Source organism: Taudactylus pleione, unplaced genomic scaffold (genome assembly GCF_031769625.1).
Source record: "Taudactylus pleione unplaced genomic scaffold, aTauple2 ptg000129l, whole genome shotgun sequence".
In the NCBI taxonomy this organism is placed as follows: domain Eukaryota; kingdom Metazoa; phylum Chordata; class Amphibia; order Anura; family Myobatrachidae; genus Taudactylus; species Taudactylus pleione.
Window position 1 is genome coordinate 7,765,613 of NW_028284531.1, and position 14,462 is coordinate 7,780,074.

Below are 14,462 nucleotides of genomic sequence, written 5' to 3' on the forward strand. Positions count from 1 at the left end.
TCTGTCATTTTGTAACCTCTCCGCAGCTCTGGTAATGTTGACATCTGTAACCATGGCGGATGGTCTCCCAGAATGCGCTTCGTCAGTCACTCGCGTATAACCCTCTTTGTAGCGCTGCCGCCACCGAAATACTGCAGCATGGCTAATTGTTGCTCATGAGTTTCATTTCCACGTTTTCCAAGTTTAACACAAAATTCAATCACACATCTCTTACGTAATCTCACAAACACGTCTTCCTCATCCGCCATGAAGAAAAGTACGAAGACCTTGCACTCGCTGTGACCAAAGAAGACTACAGCAGTCCAAACACAGGTTCAGACACATCGATGTATGAGCTTCACAATAACCAGCATAGTGTTGCCACGTCTACCTATGGGACAGAAAAACAGATGCAATCTCATTGCTTTTCAATCAGCCCTCGTAAATAACAAATCTAAGGTGACAATTCTTCATATTACAAAGAGATAGTGGACACATTCTATAAATACTATGCCCATACTTCCCAACTGTCCCGCATTCCATTCATCGGGACAGTCCCGTTTTTCCGCGGTGGGGGAGAAGTTGGGGAGAGCACATACTGCTGCTCTGCATAGCAGAACAGCGGATGTGCAGGAGGAGAACAGATGCCGTGCGCATGCGCACGCGCACAGCATCCGTTCTCGTCTGAACGGACTGCCTGGGAGCTGCCCAGCATCTCGGAGAGTGCTGGGCACGCCCACAAAGTGACAAAAACGGGGGAAGCCGCGAGGCTCTGCCCCGTTTTCAATAGGTCCTACCCCTTTTTACTTAGGTCATGCCCCTTTTCGGTTGCGCGCGACCTGTCCCTCCTTCCAACATTGAAATGTTGAGAGGTATGCTATGCCAAACTATGGGCTAGATGTACCAAGCAGTTAAAAGAGTAGAGAAGAGGACCAGTGGAGAAGGTGTCCATAGCAACCAATCAGCTTCTACCTATCATTTAATATAATGTACTTGATAACTGATGCCCCAAAGCTGATTGGTTGCTATGGGCAACTTCTCCACTGGTCACTCTTCTCACTGCTTGATACAGCAACTCCTGGCCCCCATTTACCACGAAGTCAAATACCAGCTGAATTTTTTGTTTAGTCTCACTGTTACTAACAAAAAATTTACTGGTATTTACCAATACTTACCCCAGTAAGTCCAGTGAAGTCCTCCTCCTCTGCGAGGTCCTCCACTAGGCTAGATTACCGCTGTTTGTTAAATGCAGAAACGAGGACATAACCCCTTTAGGGTGCGCTGAAGGTGTTCTGCTTCGTTGGTAAATGGGGGGCCCCTATTTCTAAATATGCATAGAGACACTTACCCAATCCAAATAGATGAGGCAGAACCAGCACTCACTTGAATCAATGAAGAAGCTTTATTCACATATATGCATCATGGGTATACATACAGAGGTTGGCATTCACTGTGTGCCCAACGGTCCATTTCAACTGTTGCCAGTTTTCCAACAGTATGCAGGAAGGTCACAACAGCCACGTTTCCCGGGAACGGTGACCAGGCACGCCCCCACTCTGCCCCCCAAACACCGGAGCATGTCAATCATGCTGCAGCTTGGGGTCTGCACATGCGAAGAACGGGTCCTGGGCAGACGCAGATCCCTAAACATCACAGATGTGCGTTCATCCTCGGATGAAAGTACATCTCTGAATCAGGCCCAGAGTTTGCAATCTTCAAGTGAATCATCAAAATGGTACAGGGTACAACTCATACCTTTTTCCCTAGTTCACTGTCCGTAGGCAAAACTACGGCAATCCTCCTGGCCTGACAATCAATGGGACACCTCTCAAAGTAGTCACAATGCCAGGCCAGCCATAAGATGAGATCAACAAGTTGGTATTAAATAATAGGGGGGTAGTGCGCAGTGTAGCACATACTGTAAATTGGCAGCGTGCACAGTGTGGCATATAATGTGAATTGGGGGATTACGCAGTGTGGCATATAATATGAATTGGGGCATGCACAGTGTGGCTTATAATGTGAATTGGGAGAGTAGGCAGTGTGTCATATAATGTGAATTAGGGGATTACGCAGTGTGGCATATAATGTGAATTGGGGGATTACGCAGTGTGGCATATAGTGTGAATTGGTGGCATGCACAGTGTGGCATATAATGTGAATTGGGAGAGTACGCAGTGTGTCATATGATGTGAATTTGGGGATTACGCAGTGTGGCATATATTAATTGGTGGCATGCATAGTGTGGCATATAATGTGAATTGGGGGATTACGCAGTGTGGCATATAGTGTGAATTGGCGGCATGCACAGTGTGGCATATAATGTGATTTGAGAGAGTACGCAGTGTGGCATATAATATGAATTGGAGCATGCACAGTGTGGCATATAATGTGAATTGGGAGAGTACGCAGTGTGGCATATAATGTGAATTGGTGGCATGCACAAAGCCCTCACTAATCCTCCCCAACATACATTTCTGACCTTCTCTCCCTTACACTCCCGCCCGTCCACTTCGCTCAACAAATGCTTGCCGCCTCTCTTGCCAACTGATTACTTCCTCTCACTCCCGCCTCCAAGATTTTGCCTGCGCTGCTCCCTACCTTTGGAACTCTCTCCCTCTCCCCATCAGACTCTCCACCTCACTGCATATCTTCAAGCGGGCTCTCAAGATTTCATCAAGGCCTTCCAGCTCTCATCCTAACCCACATAATACTCTCTCCTATCTTGCCCTTCTGTGTCACGCCTGTCTGTCTGCCCCTCCCCTTTAGAATGTAAGCTCTCACGAGCAGGGACCTCTTCCCTGATGTGCTTCTACTTACATTTTCTTCTACTCTTTACTCCCCATAAGGGCACCTAACACGTGACTGCCAACTCCCTGCTGCTTATTGTGAGTGCTTTAATCGCTATTGCAGCAATGTATATAATTTCCTTCACTGTAATGTAATGTAAGTTACTTGTTGTTTTTTTTTATTGTTCACTTATTAGTTTTATGTACTATGTAAGGCGCTGCGGAACACTTGTGGCACCATATAAATAAAGGATAATAATAATAATGCACAGTGTTGCATATAATGTGAATTGGAGGCATGCACTGTGAGGCATATAATGTGAATTGGGGGATTACCCAGTCTGGCATATAATGTGAATTGGTGGCATGCACTGTGTGGCATATAATATTGGCAGCACGCACAGTGTGGCATATAATATGAATTGGGGCATGCACAGTGTGGCGCATAATGTGATTTGGGGGAATATGCAGTGTGGCATATAATATTAATTGGTGGCATGCACAGTGTAAAATATAATGTGAATTGAGGCATTCACATTCATTGTGGCATATAATGTGAACTGGGGGCATGCGCAATGTGGCATATAATGTGAATTGGGGCAATACGCAGTGTGACATATAATAAGAATTGGGGCATGCACAGTGTGGCATATAATGTGAACTGGCAGCATGCACAGTGTGGCATATAATGTGAACTGGAAGTAGGCACAGTGTGGCATATAATGTGAACTGGCGACATACACAGTGTGGCAAATAATGCGAACTGGAAGTAGGCACAGTGTGGCAATATAATGTGAACTGAGGACATGCACAGTGTGGCATATAATGCGATCTGGCGGCATGCACAATGTGGCATATAATATGAAATGAGGCACTCATAGTGTGGCAATATGTGATCTAGGGTCATTCACTTTGCCTGGAGCACCCAGACTTCTAGTTATGTCACTTGCCGCAATGCTCAGTCTATGCTACCACCTATTTTATATAACTTATTACAATTTAATAGGGATAGTAGTTACTACATACAGCTCTCACAAACAGGATCCTCTTCCCCCATGTGCTTATCCTTACTTATACTTTCATCTACTCCTTAACTCCCCCACAAGGGCACCTAACACTTGGTTGCTGACTCCCTACTGCTTATTTTGAGTGTTATGATCGATTATGTAGCCAAGTGTATATAAACAGGATGTAGTCAGCATGCAGGATGCCAACGGTCAAAATACAGACACAATCCTGACCACTGGCATCCCAAAGGTAAGTATCAGGGGTTAGGGGAAGTGTTAGGCACTAAGGGGGAGGGTTAGTTTTAAGGTGCTGGGAGGGTGAGGTTAGGTTTAGGCACTAGGGGGGAGGTTAGGTTCAGGCACCAGGAAGGTAGGGGTAAGGGTTAGTGGTAGGATACTTACCTAATGGTGTCGGGATTCTGACTGACGGGATGCCACTGTCAGTATTCTGACCGGCGGCATCCCGAATGCTGGGATCCCATACCCAACCTGTATAACTATAAACCATGTCTTTGTTCTGCATTGTATTGTATTGCAAGTCACTGGTTTCTTGTTCACTTGTTCATGTACTTTGTAAGGCGCTGCGGAACATGTGTGACACCATATAAATAAAATGATAATAATACATACCTCTCAGGGTTGCTATTGGTGTGGGACTATTCATTGTTTTTATTCACTATTTAGATTTTCTCACTGCTAATAGGTTGTTGAAACACTAACTACAGACAGATATTATAGATACAACTAAAATACCTAAAGGTGCCCATACACGGTGCGATTAGCACCTTGCACTGCGACGGCCAACATATCCGGCGGTCCTAACACACTGAGTGATGCGCTGCCCGACCGCCCGATATGCCGGCAACCCCCACCCGCATAGCGCCGCATGGGATCGTACATTGCATCCCCAGATCAAGTGAACATGCAGTAAGATCTGGAGGTGCGATGTACGACCCCATGGGAGCGCGCACTGTCCGATATCATGCCCACACACGATGCGATATAGCAGCAATATCGTACCAATCTGTCGGAACGGCTGCTATATCGCACCGACAATTTGCAGTTCTAAACAGACATGCTAAACTTTCTTCACCACTGCCAAATTGCAATATGCACCTACCCTCCAACATGACCCCTTCCACTAGGTACACAATGCTCTGCTCCTGGACTTCCCTCTTAATGTATGATTGCAGTCACCTGTGTTGAACTAGGTAATTGATAAGAAAGGTGTTTCAACACAGGTGGCAGCAATGTTTGTATGCGTTTTCCGATAATAATATGGTGGATAAATAATTATAGAACTGATAATATGGCAGGTGTCTACAATTCCTTTTTCAAAACATAACACCCGACTACAGCGTTAATGGTTAGGCCCCCATAGTTGAAGTACCAGGTGTGAGCAGAGTGGTAAGGGGCAGGTCTCGTGGGGGTGTTGTGGCAGTGCCTACATGGCAAAACTGATCATGCCCCCACTGTTTTGCGAATCTAAGAAAATTTTAGGATAGTATTGCCCACTGCTTTCTTGTCCTGCAATACTTTTATTGTGGGAAAAAAAGACTGTGACCAATTGTTACCCAATACGCAAGAGAGTGACATGTTGGTTAAACCTTTTAAAAAATAAATAAGAGTTACCAGCGCTGAAATCTGTGCTTTTGATTTGGGGTTGGAGTGGTTCTGAATTGCTGTCTTATACCCCTTATCTATATGCATACAGTCAGGGGCGCTGTCTTGTTTGAGGGACTACTACTAGGGATGGCCAATGATCATCAACCATCGATGGTTTATAGCAGATGTGTGACATCGATGCTAACCACCGTTAGACTCATCGATGGTACACACCATCGATGGCCATCCCTAACTACTACAGTACTAATCTTACACCCCGATTTGCGCAGCCTCCGCCCCTCTCTCTAATATTCCGTCACTGACAGACTTAATTCCAATACACTAGTGCACTATCGGCCCTGTACAGAGAGCTGGGTGAGTCCCTCCCCGTGCAGCAGCCAATCAACCCTGGTATGGTAATGTCAGGAGGTAGTGACTGGAAGGTCCGGTTAGTGGGCAGAGCTCCTCCAGAGACTGTAATTACTAGTGTAATATCAAACTCGGTGTCTGTCTTGTGCTGTCTGGCATGCTGGACGCCTGAGACCCGCCCAAGGTGAGATTATTATATTATGTGCCACATACCTTCTTAGCACAGTGCATTGTGTGACAGCCATTAACACTGATAACTAACAGAATATATATACTGATAGCATGTGATACACTGAATGTCATGTGCAGTGTACGTGATGGACATTGTTTATCATCCTGTTTACTATTCTAGATTACAGGCAGGGTCCTAGAATAATGGTAACCTACAAACGATTTCTGCCTGGAACTACAGTGGCTCACCAGTCACCTACCACTTGTAGCAACGCATACTAGTATTTATAGTTCCAATGCACCTAGGGAGCAACCGTTTGCTTACATTATTAGTTATTGTATTACCAATCCAATCATATTTGTTACATTGCATGAAATTGTTTGCGATGAGCTTCCAGTAACATATTTATTTTATTTCCAGTTATATATATATCATTTTATGGCGAGTTTATCACAGTTGCTAAAGAATTATAAAATACAGTTACTGGATTTGAAAATATTATTATTCTTTATTTGTATGATGCCAAATTATTACACAGCCTGTCTTAAGATGCCCACTTTCCCACATCATGTCCAGGAAGTGTATGCAAACATCGAGTACCATCGGAAGCGATCACAGCACTTGTGGCTGACCATACCCTACTGCAAGCACTGCGAGTGCTTCAGTGTGAATTTCAACCATGTGACGTGTACTACGACGCTGCGTTTTACTAATGCACGCCTCTGAAACGACGTTGAGACGCGCAGGCACGCCTGCGTTTGCTACACCACTCCCCCGTTTTCATCAACCAACCCCTGTCACCACCCACAAACGACATGTCCTGTCATTAATTCTAGCGAGCTGTCTATGCGCAGCGAGCGAACGCTTTCCGATCGCATGGACTAGTTTGCGCAGATTGCAAACATCGGCAGGCTGTGTGCGAACACAGCCTAGCGAGCGGGTCTGAATCAAGTCCTGTGTGCGATCCTGCACTCTGCAGAAAAGGCAGCAGGGCACTTCCTCAGTCCCCTTACGGTAGAGCTTATTTCCCCTTCATGCTAAGGAACTGAAAGTGACGTGCAGTGAGGGTGGAAGTTCGGTTCCATGCCCATAAAGTCCACCTAAAGAAGAAACTTGTCCCCTCGCTGTGCTCGCCATGCTTTGGACTCGCTTTGCTCGCCACAAGATTATGGGCCTGATTCAGACCCACTCGCGAGCGGCTGTACGCTCGCAAGTGGGTCGATGGTCTGCACTGAGCATGCGCACGACGGAGGGAGCTCCGTCGTGCGCATGCGCCAGACACGACGAGCGAAGGACTTTCCTTCGCTCGTTGTGTCCGATCAAAGGGGGCGTGCTGTCAATGTTGATTGACAGCACGCCCCCTTTGGTGGGCGTGCCAGGGGCGTGCCTCCCTGACGGGGGCGTTCCCACGGGAACGCCTCCCGTCAGAAGCCGGCCCACTGACATCACTAGTGATGTCAGTGGGAGTGATTTTGGCTCTGATAGAGCCAAAATCACTCCGGAGCTTGCGGTTGAAAACCTCAACCGCAGGCTCCGGCTCGCAATTTCGATGGTCGCGATGGTCACGACCATCGCGGCCACCAAAATGCACGCTCGTATAGCCTGTGGGTGGTGACCCACAGCTATACGAGCGTCCAGGAGGACGCTCCATGAAAAAGGAGCCCGGCCCTCATGCAGAGCGTGCGCTCTGTTCAGAGCGTACGGCTCTGAATGAGGGCCTATGTTCCCCCTCTATGTCCACGTAGATGGTAGGGAATGACATTGTACAGTAGGTGATGACGTCAGGGTCCTCTCCTTGAAGGGCATCTAGACACTACCGTCCCCTTCCCGCTCCCCTGTAGCTTGCTGTGTGACATTATTACAGCGTGCCCTGCCATGGCACTACACACAGAAAGGTCCTGGTCGTAGTCTCACCTTTGGCCCTAACACTGAGAGACAACAAAGGGCCTGATTCAGACCCACTCGCGAGCGGCTGTCCGCTCGCAAGTGGGTCGATGTTCTGCACTGAGCATGCGCACGACGGAGGGAGCTCCGTCGTGCGCATGCGCCAGACGCGACGAGCGAAGGACTTTCCTTCGCTCGTTGTGTCTGATCAAAGGGGGCGTGCTGTCGATGTTGATTGACAGCACGCCCCCTTTGGTGGGCGTGCCGGGGGCGTGCCTCCCTGACGGGGGCGTTCCTAAGGGAACGCCTACCGTCAGAAGCCGGCCCACTGACATCACTAGTGATGTCAGTGGGAGTGATTTTGGCTCTTATAGAGCCAAAATCACTCCGGGCCTTGCGGTTGAAAACCTCAACCGCAGGCTCCGGCTCGCAGTTTCGATGGTCGCGATGGTCAAGACCATCGCGGCCATCAAACTGCACGCTCGTATAGGCTGTGGGTGGTGACCCACAGCTATACGAGCGTCCAGGAGGACGCTCCATAGTTATGGAGGACGGCCCTCATTCAGAGCGTGCGCTCTGCTCAGAGCGTACGGCTCTGAATGAGGGCCAAAGTCTACTGATTTTAAGAAAATATAAGTATAAATAATAAAAATGCTAATTTTTTTAAGAAATGTAATGAATTTAGTAACATAATATAAGAGTAACAATATATAATTTTAGATGTTGTCGTTAGACCATATATAAAAGGTGTGGCCGCTCCACTTTATAACATGTAAACCAACCTTGTTATGTCAAGTTAAAATCAGTTTTCTGAGAAAAGCTACCGATACACTGAAAGATAATTGTCCAGATCAGCTGATAAAATTACTATACTGAACGATTATCCTTCAGTTTGTGAACATGAACGATAATTGTTAACAGCCTGAAAACAACTGAAAAACAGTCGGGATCATTTGGTTTGGTCATCAGACCTGTCCGATCCTCCTGACCGTAGTTCAGCCGACACCATGCTGAAGATCATTTCCATATACCTTGCAATGAGGCTTTATTCGCAGTGCGATTGACCGGCAGGGATCGTTTGCGGGAGGTAGCAGGGAGTGTCAGTTAAAAACGCAGGAATGTGTCGACCATTGCAGTGGTGTCACTTCCTGCGCCTGCGATCCCATATGCAGGAAACATCGCTCTGGCATCTCAGTGACGGCGGCCATTCTGAGAGACCATAGTATCACTCAAGGATTCGATGTTTGCCTGATCTGCACCCGATGCTGCGTATGTGGCGGACAGCTGCGATGGCTCAGGTGGGCGTCTTATTATGAGTCCCGGCCGCTGTGGCATTAGCATATCTTTGCATATTCCTAGCTACAAAGCATTACGGGAGCATTAGCATTCAACTCTGAATTAGGTGCATAGTTGCCAATAATGGAAAATATTCAACTTACTCTGACACTTTTATGCTCAATACATTCGTTCACGCACATTGGCATTTTTTGGAACAATGAAATATAACATTATAAGTACTTGTTAATTAGCCATCTTATATATGTACAGTATATAAGAAGCATTTAAATAGAATTAACTAGACATAATAAACTTATTTGGCACTGATGTATGTAACTTTGATATGATTTCACTATCAAATTATTTAATTGCAACACATGCAGCAATAAGTGTTTTGCAATGTTACACTTTTGAAATGAGTACTATTGCAATAGCCACCTACTTCCTTATTATAGCTCGGGCTGCTCTCCTAGCAGTCACCCATTCACCAACAGAAGGGGGTTCTGGGAAAGCATAAAGTACTCCTTTCTCTCCACTGCAAGGTGCTTTCACACACAAACAAAAGGAATCTGTATGAATTACCGCCGGCTGTAAGGCAAATCCTGATGCCCCCTAACCCTCCCTTAGGGGTGCCAAACCCTAACCTCCCCCCCTAGTGCCTAACCCTAACCCCCCACATAAGTGCCTAAACCTAACCCCCCCTTTCCCGCAGCCTAAACCTAAGTCTCCCGGGGGGTGCCTAACCCTAACCTCCCTCCTGGGATACCTAACCCCCCCTTCCCCTAGCCTAACCCTCCCTGGGGGGTGCCTATCCATAAGTCCTCCACGGGAGCACCTAACAACCCCACCGCGGCTATCCGCGCTCATCGCCCGGCTTACCTTCGATACGTATGCCGGGCGTTTTATATATAAAAACCAAGCAATTGCATGAGAAAAGTTTGACGCTCCATTCTAATTCTAGTTCGCATTACTCCAGTGCCTGAACGTACATCATACTTGTCTACTCTCCCAGAACCTGTAGGAGGCTCCCGATTTTCGGGTAACCCCCCGGAAGAGTAGGCACGCCGTGCAGCGGCAGTGCATGACAGACGCTGCCAGCAGGCTTACCGCTGACCACGTTAAGAGAAGCGCTGGCCGAGCACTTGTTTGGTCAGAGTGTGGGACCAAGCCATCCTCTGTCCCACCTGCATAATACATCCAGCAGCACCCTACCCCCCACTGACAGCTCTCAACAGGCATCAGAGGTGGGTGTAGTTATGAGACTGGCGACCGCGATGCAGCCGGTTTAAATCCCGACGGAGAAAGTGATTTAAGATAGGCGTCAAAATACAGACGCCCATCTTAATCCCGACACAATAATCCAGAGGGAAGCCAGCCCGACCTAGGTAAATCTAGGGAGCCCTTAGCTGTTTTATATTCACGGGGGGGGGGGGGTTAGGTTTAGGTAGCATAGCGGGGATAGCGTTAGGTTTTAACGGGGGATTTTAGGTTTAGGCACCCCCAAGGGGGAGGGTTAGGTTTAGGCACCCCTAAGGGAGAGGGTTAGGTTTAGGCACCCCTAAGGGGGAAGGTTAGGTTTAGGCACGAAGAGGGGATGCGTGGGTTTAGGCACTAATGGAGAGGGTTAGGGTTAGGCTACAAGACGGGAGGGTTAGGGGGAGAAGGGGGAAGGGTAAGTATACTTACCCGACCCCTGTTCAGTTAACATGGCTAATTGAATGCCGCCCTTAAATTTTAAAACAGATATCACCTTGTAAAGGTTGCAAATGCCACCAAGGAATAACCTTAGGCATTATTGACTGACAGGTTCCCTGCAAGATGCAAAAGTCATGCTTGCTAAGTTCTATGAACACTGAACTCTGCACACCCCCTCTTCTTAGCACAAGTGCTGGCTGCTTGCCTCAGTCTGAACATACTATTTACATGATGGGGGAAAGTGCCTAGTCATTATGAGCTGGTTCAGACACCCTTCACATTCCTGACTTATATATGGACCTCTTCAGGGAAGTCAGCACTATGTCAGTGATTTCGTGCATAGCGAGTGATTGACATATCTGTTCAGCTTCTCATTGTTTCATTTCCCAGGTGAATGTGGCAGTGTGCTTGGCACTTTGGTGCATGCACCAAGCAGCGCCTTTGTCTTGTGTTGCTGTAAATTGATAAATTATACCGGATGCTGATGTGTATTGCTTTGCAATGCTAGAGAAAAGATAAAATGAACACTGGGCCTGATTCAGACTCAGTCGCAAGCGCTGAGAACTCGCAACCGGGTCGATGGTGGCCCAGAGCGCACGCGCACGACGGAGCCGGCTCCGTCGTGCGCATGCGCGAGACCCGGATAGCGACGGGCAATCCGTCGCTCCGGGTCTCGCACCAAAAGGGGCATGCTGTCGATGTTGAGTGACAGCACGCTCCCTTTGGTGGGTGGGCCGGGGGGGGGTGGCTGCCCAGACGGAGGCGTTCCCATGAGAATGCCTACCGTTTGGGGGCGGCCCCACTGACATCACAAGTGATGTCAGTGGGAGAGCTTTCGGCTCTGTTAGAGCCGAAAGCTCTCTGGGGCTTGTGGCCACGAGACCCTACCACAAGGGTCTCGTCGCAAGCCCGATGGTCGCGATGGTCTTGACCATCGCGACCATCATCCTGGCCGCTCGCATTAGCTGTGGGTGGCAACCCACAGCAATGCGAGCGGCCAGGAGGCCGCTCTATAAAACAAAAAAAGACGCCCTGATTCAGAGCGTCCGGCTCTGAATCAGGGCCACTGTTCAAAAATAATGTTCCTAGAATGTACACTGTACTATATTTGTTTTCCTAATGCTTACAAAATAAAAACACACTCACCATTTTTTACAGGTATGTTATAAGAGATAGACAGTAATTAGTTAGACAATGTCTAGATAGACACCAGATGTTAGACAGACAATAGTTAGGCAAGGATAAAAGTTTGACACAGACAAAAATCAGACACACTAAAGTTAGACATGTAAAAGTTCGACAGGTACAAAAGATCGACATGAAAAAGATCGACACAAAAATGGTCGACAATTTTTTTGTTTGTTTTTTTAGCCCTAATCTTCACCCTAACCCTCCCTCCTGGTGCCTAACCCTAACTGTCTGGGTAAGTGCCTAACCCTAACCCTCCAGTAAGTGCCTAACCCTGACCCTCCAGTAAGTGCCTAAACCTAAACCCTTATCTTAAATAAAAAAAAAATGTGTTGACCATTTTTGTGTCGATCTTCTTCATGTCGAACTTTTGACCCTGTCGATATTTTGTACCTGTCAAACTTTTTACATGTCTAACTTTAGTATGTCTGACTTTTGTCTGTGTCGAACTTTTATCTTTGTCTAACATCTGGTGTCTATCTAGACATTGTGTAACTAATTACTGTCTGTCTATAGTCCAGAACCCATTTTTTACAACTTTGCAGAAAACTTTTAACTTCTATACATAAATGATATCATCTATAAGCAGGCTAGAGGCTGAACACGTACAAATACACAAGACCATAAATGCGCTGATATCATACCTGCCTACCCTCCCGGTTTTCGCGGGAGGCTCCCGATTTTTCGGGTAACCCCCCGCACCCCCGGAAGGGTAGGCACTTCTCCCGCATTCTGCCCACTTCCTAATGAAGTGGGCAGAATGGGGAAAACTTCCGCGGCAATCGCGGGTCCCTGTGTACAGGGCGCGGCTTAAAGACACGATTCTTCATGAATCGCGTCATTTAGCCCCACCCCTTATTTACATATGTGTCAATTTGCCAGGGAGGGGGTGGGGCTTAATGCCGTGAATCGTTTGGCCCCGCCCCCGTCGGGACCCAGCTGCTTCTCCTCCCCGAGTTCTCCCGGGGAGGAGATTTAAAAGGTAGGCAAGTATGGCTGATATTCCTCATACATGTCTGCGTTTCTGCCCAGAATTATACCACTGCGACATTGTTATGTTTCTGGCTATATCATGGTAAATATGAACATATGACTGTGATGTTGCTGGAGAGAGAATATCAACATTTGTAGCATAATTTACCCTTTTCCTTTGTCAGAGTTGTGCAGGTAGAGCATCAGGGCACCACCATTTGTCTCCCTGTCATGGGGGAACATGCGGCACACGGATACTGGGCAGCTTCATTTTTACACATGGTCTTACTAAGGGGCAAAGTAGCATCTTCTTCCTAGATATACATCTAACAAAATTAGGCCCAATGACTGATCATTAGAGATACCCAAATTGATGAAATCTCTTTCTTTCTTGGTTCCGTAGGTGAAACATTTGCAAAATGATTTCCATTTGCCCTTTGCTGCATAACTTTCATTTTATGTAACCTTATTCTGTGTTTTCCCCAGATGTAAATATTAATATATCCATGTATATGGTGAGTATTAATGTGATGGTATTTTTCTATTAAGATTTGAAAATGTCTGATGGTAGAGCCACCATTCACCATTACTTAGAATACACGTCTCCTCCCAAAAATCCACCTGCAAACTTATTAGCGTGTGATAATCCTCCAAAAAGGTAGGCAGCAGACACTGGGAAGACATAGTTAAGGGCATTTAAATATTTTTTTGGGGAATACTAGCTTTTGTGAAAATTCAGTCAGTATACATTGTACACATAGGGGGCGATTCAATTGTTTATTAAGGCACGCAAATTAATGGGTGTCCAATGTTACAATTCAATTGTTTTTGGGCGCCCATTATTTATTGCGCTTGTTGCGCCCAATTAAACCGGGTTTAGCTGCATAATACAGCTAAACCCATCTAAAGTCCTGGATAAAGTGCCAAAACCACGGACATTTTGCACATTTCTGCTCATCCTCCTCATGAAGGGGGTGAGCAGAAATTCCGGCGTCGGCAGTTCTTCACACCCAAACGGAGCAACACTTTGATAGGTAGAGATGAATTCTGTCTCATTTGATGTGGGGAAAAATAGTTACCTTTGCTGGGCAGATTTATTGCTATCTATAGGTCATTCATTTCTACAGCCCATTCATTTAAATGGAGTTTCTACGTGTAGTGCTCAGCTCCTTTGAAATAAATGGGGTATATGAATGAATGGGCCATAGAAATCAATTATAGAAATGAATCAAAACACAATTTCATGAGCTTCTATAGAGATCAATTTCATTTTTTAAGTGCATTAAAGCATGGAACGCACTAAAATGAAACAAGCAGCATTCAAGTAAAAACTGTCTGCAATGCAAACAGTCAGGAGCAAGTATTTTTACATATGTTTACATGCAGTGTCAGATGTAGGGTTTGAACAAAATTAGGTAACCACGCTAAGGGCCTGATTCAGAGCCGCTCGTAAGCGGCCGCTCGTTCGCTCCGAGCGATGTTTGCCCAACTGCGCATGCGTACGGATCTTTATACGCATGCGCG

General features: G+C 46.7%; 1 protein-coding gene across 2 annotated transcripts in view; it reads left to right on the plus strand.

Annotated features, from left to right (window-relative positions):
* The first annotated feature begins 5,779 nt into the window (after positions 1-5,779).
* SQOR (sulfide quinone oxidoreductase) overlaps positions 5,780-14,462 on the plus strand; it is a 72,195-nt gene continuing 63,512 nt past the window's right edge. For both annotated transcript variants that reach the window (XR_015878430.1, XM_088472818.1), the window contains exon 1: positions 5,780-5,933. The gene's annotated coding sequence lies outside the window, so the exon portion shown is untranslated. The remainder of the gene's footprint in view (positions 5,934-14,462) is intronic.